This window comes from Phascolarctos cinereus, unplaced genomic scaffold (genome assembly GCF_003287225.1).
Source record: "Phascolarctos cinereus isolate Bilbo 61053 unplaced genomic scaffold, phaCin_HiC Scaffold_4;HRSCAF=312, whole genome shotgun sequence".
Taxonomy (NCBI): domain Eukaryota; kingdom Metazoa; phylum Chordata; class Mammalia; order Diprotodontia; family Phascolarctidae; genus Phascolarctos; species Phascolarctos cinereus.
This window is the reverse complement of record NW_027555847.1, coordinates 439,571,899-439,583,495: the sequence shown is the minus strand read 5'-3', so window position 1 is coordinate 439,583,495 and position 11,597 is coordinate 439,571,899. Positions and strand designations below refer to the sequence as shown.

The 11,597-nt window shown below is 41.1% G+C and overlaps 1 protein-coding gene across 4 annotated transcripts in view; it reads left to right on the top strand.

The window, feature by feature from the left end:
* The first annotated feature begins 2,152 nt into the window (after window positions 1-2,152).
* RNF152 (ring finger protein 152) overlaps window positions 2,153-11,597 on the top strand; it is a 116,626-nt gene continuing 107,181 nt past the window's right edge. For 3 of the 4 annotated variants that reach the window (XM_020995736.2, XM_020995734.2, XM_078153334.1), the window contains exon 1: window positions 2,466-3,072. The gene's annotated coding sequence lies outside the window, so the exon portion shown is untranslated. Of the gene's footprint in view, window positions 2,256-2,465; window positions 3,073-11,597 lie in introns of those variants that run through there. The other variant, XM_020995733.2, reaches the window with a different exon arrangement.

Below are 11,597 nucleotides of genomic sequence, written 5' to 3'. Positions count from 1 at the left end.
GACTGAACTGAAAGTAAAATAGTTTGATTAGTGTGGCACTGAATAAGTAAATTAATTTAGCTAGTATTGCAATTTTTATTATATTGGTTTATCACAACTGTAAGCAATGAATATCTTTCCACTTATTTAGGTCCATCTTTATTTCTGCAGAGTGTTTTGTAGTTATATTCATGTAGTTTTCATATAGTTTTTCTGTGTGTGTTTTAGTAGGTAGACTTCTAAACATTTGATAATTCTGTAGTAAAAATTCCATAAATTCTAATTATGTATACAAAGTTTTTTTAAAAGCAAATTTATACAGTTCATCACACAACATGATAACTTTGTTGGTGCTACAGTATTTTTCGGCATGCATAACAATGCTGCAAAATCAGTCAACTGCCATTTCCAAACAAGTGTTTTAGTTCAATATGGCTGCTTTTCTAGACATGTGTTCTCCATATGAAGCATGTGGTATGATTTGATTTAGAAGTGAAAAATGTTTCCGTTTCAGAAATTTATCTCTAATTTGTTGAAGTTCATGGAAAGAAAATTTTCAGTTGACAAATTCTATTAAATTGATGTAATAGTGTGTAAGTTAGAAGACCATTAGAATTTAACTAAGCATCCAGCATCAAAAAGCCTATTTGATGTTAGAATGAATGGTTAAATATATTAGGAAAACAGTAATAAGTGGTAATTACCTGTAATTATTTGCCTTACAATAATAAAAATTGGTTTCCAAAAATGTTCTTGAAAATTTATACTTTTCATAACTGTTAGAGTAGCTTCTGGACATATGCCCTGAAACTAACAAATAACTTAACCTACTATAAGCTCCTGGACATACTACAACCTGCAATTTTCTCATGGAAAATCCTTTTTTTCTTAAAGAAATTGTTTCTTGTTGAAAGTTGAAAATAGATTCTTGGAATAGTGCTGCTAATCAGCCTTGGACCTCTTTTATTGTTAGGGACACATGCAAAATTCCAACGTGTGGATTTCCCTTCTTGGAGGTACTGGGAAGGACATAAAGGATTTAATAAAAGGACAAATGTACTTGAATGGCATGGTACAATAGAGAGAAGAGGAAACAAGGTTTCAAGGGATACATAGACAGAGGGAAAGTATGATTAATGAGGGTTAGATTTTATCTGTATCTCATGAATACAGATTTCCATTATGAGGTTAGTATGTAATTTCTGAAACACAATCAACCCTATTTTCCAGACAAGGCAAGAAGGGAAGAACTGAGGCCTTTAGATTTAATTAATAGTAAGACTTTTATAATTACTCAGTTTGGTCACTGCCTGTTTTGTTTTTGTTTTTCCTCTTCTCTGCGTCCTGGCTGATATTCTGAAAAACCATGGAAGGCTTCAGTTTCCTAAATTTCTAGATTAAGACAATAGCAAAAGCCCCTTCAACTCAAACCCCAGAAGCCTATGGAAGGCTTGAAGACAGGTGTTTGAATAGAACCCAGGACAGAGACAGGTTGTGGATGGTTAGTTACTGATGTGATTTGTGTGGTTGTGAAAGAATCTTGCTAAAGCAAGAGAAACAGCACCTGCCTAGTTTCTTCTTTTTTCTCTCTTTAGTCAAAGACCATCGAAATAGCTCTTCCATTGACAAGGGAGAGATCTATTTATTTTGCAGGTAACGGGGTGGGAGGATGTGTTTCTTAAGTTTTCCTTGAGAGAGAAAACGCTTTAGCTATGTCACCTGTTTAGAGGGCAGAATTTGTTTTTAGCGAGACAGATTTACAAACCTAGGAATGGGGTGGGAGGGAAGTAATGGAGAGGTCTTTTCCCTATAGTTTGGCCATCCCCTGAAGTCAAATATGTTTATGCACCCCTTGACAGGGAACACGGCGGGTACCGAGTGCCTCCCTCAGACAGAACGATCCTCTTTCTTTCAGGATCTCTCAGTTGCATTTGTCACTTCACAAAGGGCCCCTGTCCTAATCCTACTGTGAGAAATTTTGGGGGCGGCCAAAACAGAGTAGACCTGGAGTGGCTCCAGGCCAGTTTCTGGGAACGTGATAAGCCAAGCTCCTCCTCCTCTCCCTCCACCCCCCCCACCCCCCCCCCCACCCCACCCCCCAGTCTCTGGCCCCTTCCACGGCTCCGCCCCCTCCACTTCAAATCCCCGGGCTCCGCCCTCCTCTCCGCGGAGCTGTTCTGGCTTTCTGCTCTTCACACCTGACCCCCTCCCGGGTCCGGCTCCAGCTGGGGCTCCTGTTCGACGGCGGTGGAGGGAACTCCGGCGCTGGGGATGAGGTTGGGCCACTGGGGGGAAAGGGATGAGAGAGCTGGAGGGTGGTCATTAGCCGCGGTCAGATCTCTTTACTGCCTGGAAGGTTCTGTTTCCTGGACAGCCGGACAGTCAGACTGACCCACGGACATTGCAGGGCAGGGGGGTGGTGAGAAGTGGGAAGGAGGCGGAGCCCAGGGTGGGGGGCGGTGCCCGGGCAGGAGGAGAGCTCCTGCAAGCGCCGTCTGCTCTTGGTGTGTGTTTGTGTGTCTCAGGGTGTGAATATGTGTATGTGCGCGCTCTGGTGTGCCAAATGATCTAGCCTCAATTTGTGCAGACACAGGAAAAGAAAGGAGCGGCGGCGTTGTTAGGGGCCAGGCAGGCAGTGGGGGTCGAAGGACACTGTCGGGAGGACCCGGTAGGAGCAGGGCTGCAGGAGCGGACCCGTGCCGGGCAGACGGACTGGCGGCTTGGACTGAGCCCGTAGCTTCTCCAGCCTCCCCGCGGGTGCTGCCCAGCCGGCCCCTCCGTTCTCCTCTGCTCAGCGGCGGGAGCCAGTTCGTGGGGAGTCCCAGCGTTTTCCTGGCGCGCTCGCGCGTTTGTGGCTGTGTGTGTGTGTGTGTGTGTGTGTGTGTGTGTGTGTGTGTGTGTGTGTGTGTGTGTGCGCGCGCGCGCGTGTGTGTGCGCGTGTTAGGGAGCGAGGGAGAGGGAGACTGAGACTGAGGGAACCCAGGGAGCGAGCGGCGGGCACGGGACGAACTGGGACAATCTAGGGATGCTGCTGCTGCCACTGTCGCCGCCGCTGCTTGTTTAGGGCAGACTCCAAGAAGTCTAAACGGAAAGGTCAGTGAGTTTCGTTTTGTCTTCTCGCTTCCCTCCACCTTTCTCTCTTGCCAGGCCCCCAGGACTCGTAGAGGGTGAGTGGGTGGGTGGAGAGGTAGGGTGGTGTCTGATTTTCCAAAAACCGGAGAAGTCCAACAATCTGGCAGTGCTCTCACTGGCTGCTGCAGATGTGCTTTATTTATTTGGCGAGAGAGAGACAGACACAGACACACACACATAGAGAGACAGAGACAGAGTGAGTTTCTTTCAATTGCGGGTGCCGGGGCCCCCGCTGCCTGGCCCGTCGGTAGAGGACTTGAGTGCAAGGTGCTGAATAGAGACGCTCTCTGCCTGTGTGAAACATTCACGGCGGAGGGGGATGGATGGGGTGGTCTGCTGGGAGTTGAGGTTTTTAATAAATATTGGCTAGATTGAATTTTATCATGATGACTGAGGTGTTGGGGGAAGGAGGGGGGAAATCGCCGAGTGTCGATGTCTGTGTCTGTTCCTGGAGTCCTCGGATGCCCCCTGGAGCTCTGGTCAAACTGGGGAACTGAGTATGTGCGTGGGGCGGGGGGGGGGTCGGGGGGGGGGAACAGTGCAGCTACTGCTGGTGGGCTGAGAGATAGGCAACTCCCCCTCCTGACCAATCCCTCAATTCTTTTCCCCTCTCCCCCAGGGCAAACAAAACAACGAAAAAAAAAAAAAGAGAAGTTAGCCAGCTGTGTGCCTAGGTCTAGCTCTCGCCTTATCTCCTTTCTCCAGATCAGGGGCAGAACGGCCAGATGTTTTGAGGGCTTTCATGTGGCCAATCCCTCTTGACTAGGGTGAGGTGGTTTCTTCAAAAAGGGCAAGTAGCAGGACAAAGAGCAAGCGAGGGCTTGTGGAAAACATTGCAGTTCGCCAAGGAGGCTTTGCCTGTTTCCTGCCTGGGGGCATTGGTACAGTGTTTCCAAAGACCTGGTAGCAGGGAAAATTAAAACCAAAAACCAAATGAAGAAATAAAGAAGAGGTGGCTGGAAGGGATGGGATGGGGAGGTGGGGAGGATCATCTCAGGGGCTAAGAGGAGAGAAAACTGTGCCTGGAAATGCAGCGCTAGTTTGTGTGCGTCTATGTGGGTGGCATGGATTTTAGACTATTAACATGAGAATGGATTAGCTAGGTCTAGGTCTTTAGTATTTATTAATCTCAGGGTCGTAGTCTCTTAACCCTATCCTTGTTCTCCCCACCTTTTGTTGTTGTCTGGGGTACCATACTTGCTTAAAAGAGTCTCTCCCACCAAAGGGAGAATTTGGGGGCCAGGGAAACTGCAAAGATGATATGAGGTGATGGATATTTTTTTATAACAGAGGCAGCTAGAAAATATAAAATCCTTGTTCCCTCCTTACCTCAAACCCCAACCACTCTCCAATACACCCCCTCTGAACCAAACATGACAGACTGTCTTGAAACGATGCTTTCTTTGATTTCTTTTTCTGTCTGCTGCCAGTGTCTCTAACCCTTACTGCATGTAATTCACTGCAGGCAGAACAAAGCTCTGTCACAATTGTGCTCCCTGCTTGTCAGCCTCTTCCCAGCAAAATTCCAAATGTAAAAGGGACGCAATGACAGATTCAGGTAACCCCAAATACTCTTGGTAGCCGCATGGATATCTCTGGATCCTTGTGGGACACAGCGATTACACAGATCTGTTTGGGCTGTATTTCTGACTGCAATAATTTCTACTTATGTGAAGGGAGGATATGGGTGTTGGAGGGTGGGGAGACAGCAATCCTCCTAGTAGGGAAATGCTAGTGACTTTCTACATTTTTTTTGAAACATTAATTCCAGGCTGGGTGACTTTTGGGTTGCGTGATTTTCTGCTAACCCTCTTTGCAATTTTGATATAACCTATCCATAGACAGTTTATCAGAAGATAGGAATTCGACATGCTTAGTTATCTATCTGTAATAATAAATTTTGGCTTTGTCTTCTGGAGCTGACATTTGAAAAGGTGTCATTCCAAGAATCTATTTAGAGACTCACCCCACCCCCCAGGACTTAGTCGTAGGACTCTCTACTGTAGTAATTATCCCAATCTCCTACCTTATTGTGACTGCTCACAATGTCATAAATGTGTATGCAGTAAGTTGCTGAGGTTGTGGGAGACAGTGTCTTAATAGTAGAACAAAGAAACCAAGCTTTAATAAAGTTTCCATTTATACAGCTATGAACCAGGATGCTCTTTGATTCTTCATTTTTTCTGTAGGTTACTCGTTCTTCAGAAATTTGACTCACAATTTCTTCTCTTCATTCCTTTCTCTTTCCAAGGATAACTGTGATTTGCTTGCAATTTAAATAGATTTGTGGGTTATATTGATAGATATCAAAGGGGAAAAAAATGTAACCTTCAGCCTTCTTAGAACTTTGACCACTGTCTTTTTCCTGAGGATATGGTTTTCTGTTAACTATACAAGTACAAGTATACAACTGGAAGTTGAATGTTTACTTCTCATGTTTTAATTATATTTACATTTTTTTCCCCTGGCATGAGTGAAAAGCATTCTCCAGTTATGTTATCTGTGGTACTACTTTATGATCATCATACATATCTGTTGCTAATTTTCTTTGAATCTTTGAAGAATAAGGTTTGTCACATATAAAAGCTTGTGCCACTCACCTGTAGTGTATCTGTTTGATTTGCTTTCTTTTGTTAAGGAAATCTATTGTTGTTTGTCTCTTGTTCAAGGTGTTTAAAATTAATATGGGAAAGAATAAGTTATCTAGTCACTCCTGAAACAAAGGCCAAGGTTTTGAAATTATGTGACTGGTAAGAAGTATTCTAGGACAGGAATCTTTTTGACCAGTATTGTTAATGTCAGCAATCTTACAGGGTGTGTCCTGTCTCAAAAAAAAAATGAATAGAATAATGGGGAGGGTCATAATGTAATAGAAGCACAGGGTGTGGTTTTTAAAAAAAACTTAAAATTCAGCACAAACAAAAATCCACATGGGGAAAAAGCTGCTCCACATATAAGTTCATGTCCAAGTACATAGATATACACAGGACAACTTGAGGTATTAAATGTTGTGCAGTAATAAAATAGGATGATATGTTGCATTTATAGTCATGAGTGACTGAGATTTTTTTAAAAAAAATTAATTAATATTTGTCATTTTGTTTTCTTTGTGTAGCTGACTGTATGGTTCAGCCCAGGTTCACAGACACTTAATGTTGGAAGGAATCTCAGAGGACATCTAGTCCCAATTTCCACCCTCATCTGTGATGTCACTGACAGATGATTATTCAGACTCTACTTAAACACACTTCCTTTAACAGCGAGCTTACTCTTTTTTGGAAGTAACTGTTCCACTATTGGAAAACAGTAGTTAGAAAATGTTCTTTTCCTTGTCCTTGAATTATTCATTGAGACCTTGGGGTGAATTAGGTTCAAGTCAACAAACAATTTATTAAGTGCCTACCATGTGCAAGGACGCTGCTGTGGTGGCTATAGAGAAGACTCTATGGAATCTTTGCTCGGGGGCTCACAGTTTAATTGGAAAACTAAGACATGTACAAATAATGATACAAATTAGAGTTGGGTCATGTAACTGAAAGCTGGAAGGAACTTTAAGGATTATCTAGTATCAACCATAAGATTCTGGAGAGGAGTATAAGGAGTGAAATGAGTGAATACAAAGTACTACAAGAAATTGCTCTATCGATGTTTACATGAATTCCTCATGTTGCTCCAAGCCAAGGGTTTCCTTCTTCCATTATACCTTATTCCCTACCATCTTACAGGGTTGTTGGAACCAGTCTATCCTGTTGAGGCCATTTTCTCTTCATTGTATTGTCCTGTTCCTGTTAGTATTGAACTTGATTAAAGGAGTGGAAACCTTTGAAACTAAAGGCTCTGTTGTATAATCTGACAAAGTAAACAGAGTGTGGGGGTTGGGATAGGTAGGAACATTTGCGGCTCTCATTTGTTGCTTAAAGTTATGGGGAGTCTAACAGAACTTAAAATCTGATTTCAAACCACACCACTAGTATTTTATGCTAAGTTTCTTAGCAGTGCTTAGTACGTAGTAAGACTTGTCTTTTTTCTTGAGAGATCTTTGTTTGTGGCTTAGAAGCCACAAAACCCACTCTCTAGAGATGTGGATATATCACCTCTGCTGGTACCACCGTGAAATCCCAAGTGTTTCCAGCTTTTCAATCACATTTGAGCTAGCTTGTGTTTTTATAGGGGAGTAGATAAAAAGAACTTTCTTTGCTTTTGGGCCAAACTACCCAAAACACCTGGGTTCCAGTTTTGGCTCTGTGACTTTCTAGCTTTATAACTTTGGGTAAATCGCTTTACCTCTCAGGCCCTCAGTTTCCTATTCTGTAAAATGAGGTTTTTGGTTAAAATGACCTTTCAAGATCCCTTGCTGTTCCCACATGTTCCAATTTTGTAATTTTGTGATTTGCAAGGGGGAAAAGTCTAATCTTAGAAATAACACATGAGGTTAAAAGTATTCAGAAAAGACTTAAATCTACCTTAAAGTAATAGAATTTCAAGTTCAATTTTGTCTAGGCCAAGTGGTTTTCAGTGTTTTGGTCTCTAGGAATCCTGTAGCAGTATCTATGAACTCCAGCTTCCCCTTTGTCTCCAACCCATTGCCCAGGCCCGAGCACATTTCTGCCTGTCAGAGGTACTAACTTTTCTAGTCTTCATTTCAAAAGATATTCTTAGATTTACATCTTATTCCCAGTCAATACCATGACTAACCTAGTATTCTTTCTCCATCCAGATCATAATGAATACATCTTTTAAATTAGGTTCTTAATAATCACTAATTTAGAGGTATCAAAGTCATGGCCTAAGGAGTCAAAGCTCCTTAATGCTCTCAAACCAGCTTAAAATGTCATTGGAATATGTTTAACAAAATAAATGAAAATACAGTACAACATAGATAATGTGAATTTGTGGTTTTTTTAAGTCCTTATATAGCCAGGAGGGATCCATTTTTATTCTGAGTTTGACACCACTGGCTAAGGCTATCAACTTCTTCCAACCAAGGGGAAGAGAAGATATAGAGTAAAGACAATTCACCTCAAAAGTACAAAGTGCTTTTTTTTTTAGTTTTTATTGACACAATTTCCTCTATAATGTTAGACCAGACAGCGGGATGGTGAGGTGGGTAGAGTGCTGGGCCTAGAATCAGGCGAACCTGAGTTCAAATATGATCTCAGTCGCTTAATAGCAGTGCAACCCTGGGCAAGTCACTTGACCTCTGTTTGCCTCAGCTTCCTCCTTTGTAAAATGGGGATAATAAAAGCACCTACCTCCCAGGGTTGTTGTGAAGATTGAATTAGATAATAATTGTTAAGTACTTAGCACAGTGCCTGCCACATAGTATTATATAAGCACTAGTTATCATCATCCTCATCATCCTCATCATCATCATTTAGACTTACCAAACAGGGTTGGAATACTTATAGCATCAGATCTAGGTGTTCTTAATCTTAATTGTTAGAGAATCATTTACAAATTCTCCTTTGAGTCTCTTTTTGATAGTGGTCTAAATAGATGGAACACCGTTCTGTTACCTGGGACAAGTTAAGATGAATTAGATTACAGCTTAATTTGTCTTAGTTACCTTTTTCTCGATGAGATTCGAGAAGCATCTTGGTTTTCTCAGCAATACATTTATTTTTTTGCCTTGCTCAATTTGTTCACTGTTTTGTACCAGGCACTATGCTTATATTTTCGGATTCTGTGGGTTCACATTGTTTAGGGTTTGCATGTCCCCAGCACTGATTTTGGGGCAGCTAAGTGCTGAAGTGGATAGAGCATGGGCCCTGGAGTCAGGAGGACCTGGATTCAAATCTAGCCTTAGACACTTAATAGCTATGTGATCCAAGGCAAGTCACTTAACCATGTTTGCCTCAGTTTCTCATCTGTAAAATGATCTGGAGAAAACCATGGCAAACCACTTAGTATCTGCCAAGAAAACTGCAAATGGGGTCACAAAGAGTCAACTCAATCTTGTGAGCTAACTTTTGGAATGTGGACTATTTATTTATAAGTATAGGACTAAAACTCTTCATTTCAGAGTTGTAAGAGACCTCGGAGAACAGTTGGCCAAACTCGTATTTGAATGAGAATTCCCTCTTCTAGGTTAGAAATAAATAGCCATCAAGAGTTTACTTGAAGACCTCGTATATAAGTAGGCAGGAGTGTTACTATTTTCCAAAGCCTATAACATTTTTGATAGTTCTAATTTGTATAAAGTTCTTTATTACCTGAAACCTAAATTTACCTTTTTTTTGCAACTTCTATCCATTGTTCCTAATACTGTCCTTTGGAGTTCAGATCTAATCTGATCCCATTTCTGCACAGATAGGTTAAAAACTAGGGAATATAAGCACAGATATAACAGCCCCCTCCTTCCAAAAGCTTACATTCTAATGGAGAAAGACTACTGTCTATAACGTAGAGCTGGAAAGGAATGGGGGAGATGAATTTCTCATAGGGCATGGTGTGAAGACGATTAAGAAGTGGAATGGACACTGGTTTCCAACACGATAATCCAGTTGAATACTTGAAAAAAAATTATTGTGTCCTAACTTCCTACCCTACATCCCTTATCATTTTCTGGATCAACATCCTTAGTTTTTTCATCTTAATATGGCATGAATTTGAAGCCTTTTAATCATTATGCTTGCTTGTCTTTTATTAATTATAATTATATTAATTTACATAATATATAATTATATTTTACTATTATATAAATATGTTATGCAGATTATAATTATGATGAATTAATTTCCTTCTTCAAATGTGATGCTAGGAACTCTAGGACTCTAGAGGTGGTCTGATGTGGATAGGGCAGAGTGTAGTGGAGTCATCTATCTACTTATTCCTTGAAGCTAACCCTCTAAGGTAGCCTAAGAGCATTATAAATTTCTTGGCTACCATGTTGCACTGTTGACTCACATTGATCTTGTAGTCCTCTAAAATCCCCACATCCTTTCCAGATAAACTGCGCGTAGCCTCTCCAACTTGTACTTGTGAAGTTGCTATCTTTTAAACCAAGTATAAAGCTTGACATTTATCCCTATTAAATTTCATCTTACCAGATTTAGTCCAATTCTGTAATCTGTCAATGCTGTTTTTTGGATCCTGAGACTATGACCCAGTGTGTTACTCATTCCTCCCAGCTTTCTATTTATTATCTGCAGACTTGATAAATATGCTGAGCATCTATGCTGAGGCAGCTAGGTGCTGGCAGTGAATAGAGGGCTGAGCCTGAAGTCAGGAAAACCTGAGTTCAAATTTGGTCTCAGACCCTTAATAGCTGTGCAACCCTAGCAGGTCACTTAACTTCTGTTTGTCTGTTTCTTCAGCTGCAAAATGGGGATAATAACAGCACCTATCTCATAGGGATATTGTGATGATAATTCAGATATTCATTTTTATTGAGATAATAATAAATGAGATATAGTTTTTAAAAGATCTTATCATAGTACCTGGCATATAGTAGGTACTACTCCTATCTGTGCCTTAAAAGTGTGAAATAGCCTAGGTTGCTGAGGAATTCCGCTCAAAGTTGAGCTATTAATGACTAGTCTTTGGTTCCAGTCATTTAGCCAATTCTAAACCCATCTACTTATACTTGCCCACTTCTCTTGCCCACTCTCATCTTTTCCACAAGGATAGCATCAGCCAGTTTCAAATGTTTGCTAAAATACAGATGTAAATTATGTCAACACACTTCTTCCTCCACCAGGGTAGTAACTCTGTCAAAAAAGGAAATAAGGCCACTCTGATGTGACCTGTTTTTTGATGAAGCCAGGACGCCTTATTGTGGTCTCATTTCTTTTCTGGATATTTAGTATATTCATTTTTTAATAATATACAATAAAATCTCCTTAATCTGGACTAAATGGGGACAAGGCTAGTCAGAAGTAGTAATAAATCTGAATTAGAAAATATTCTTAGAGAAATGAGTTTCATCATTTTCAACTATATGTCATAATTTAAACTGTTATATTAAAGTGTTACATATCTTCTTATAAAGAACCTGCTTTAATGCATAGAGAAAAATGATTGATAATGAATAGATCAGTTCCTTATATGCAAATCAACATTCCTCTGTTCGGCACTTAGTCTTTTCCAGTCTGGCTAGCGCTTATCTTTGTAGCTCCATTACTCATTACTCTCTCTCCCTCACTCTTATGTTGCAGCCATGCCAGCCTGTTTACTGATTCCCATGGCCAACATGCCATTTCTGTCTCTTGTCCTTTGCACAGTTTCTTCTGCTACTTACAACGTTCTCTTAGATCTCCTAGCTCCCTTAGAGGGTAGGCTCTTCGCCACTCCCCTTTGTTAGTGGCCCCTTATCTACCCCAGAAATTACTTTTTATTTATTTATTCAGCTTCCATCTACTTGTCTGTGGATATCTTGTATTCCTTAGTAGAGTGTAAATCCCTTTAGGTCAGGGGTTGTCTTATTTTGTCTAAGTATTCCTGGTGTCTAGCACATTTCTTGGCACAAAGCAGATACTTAATAGGTG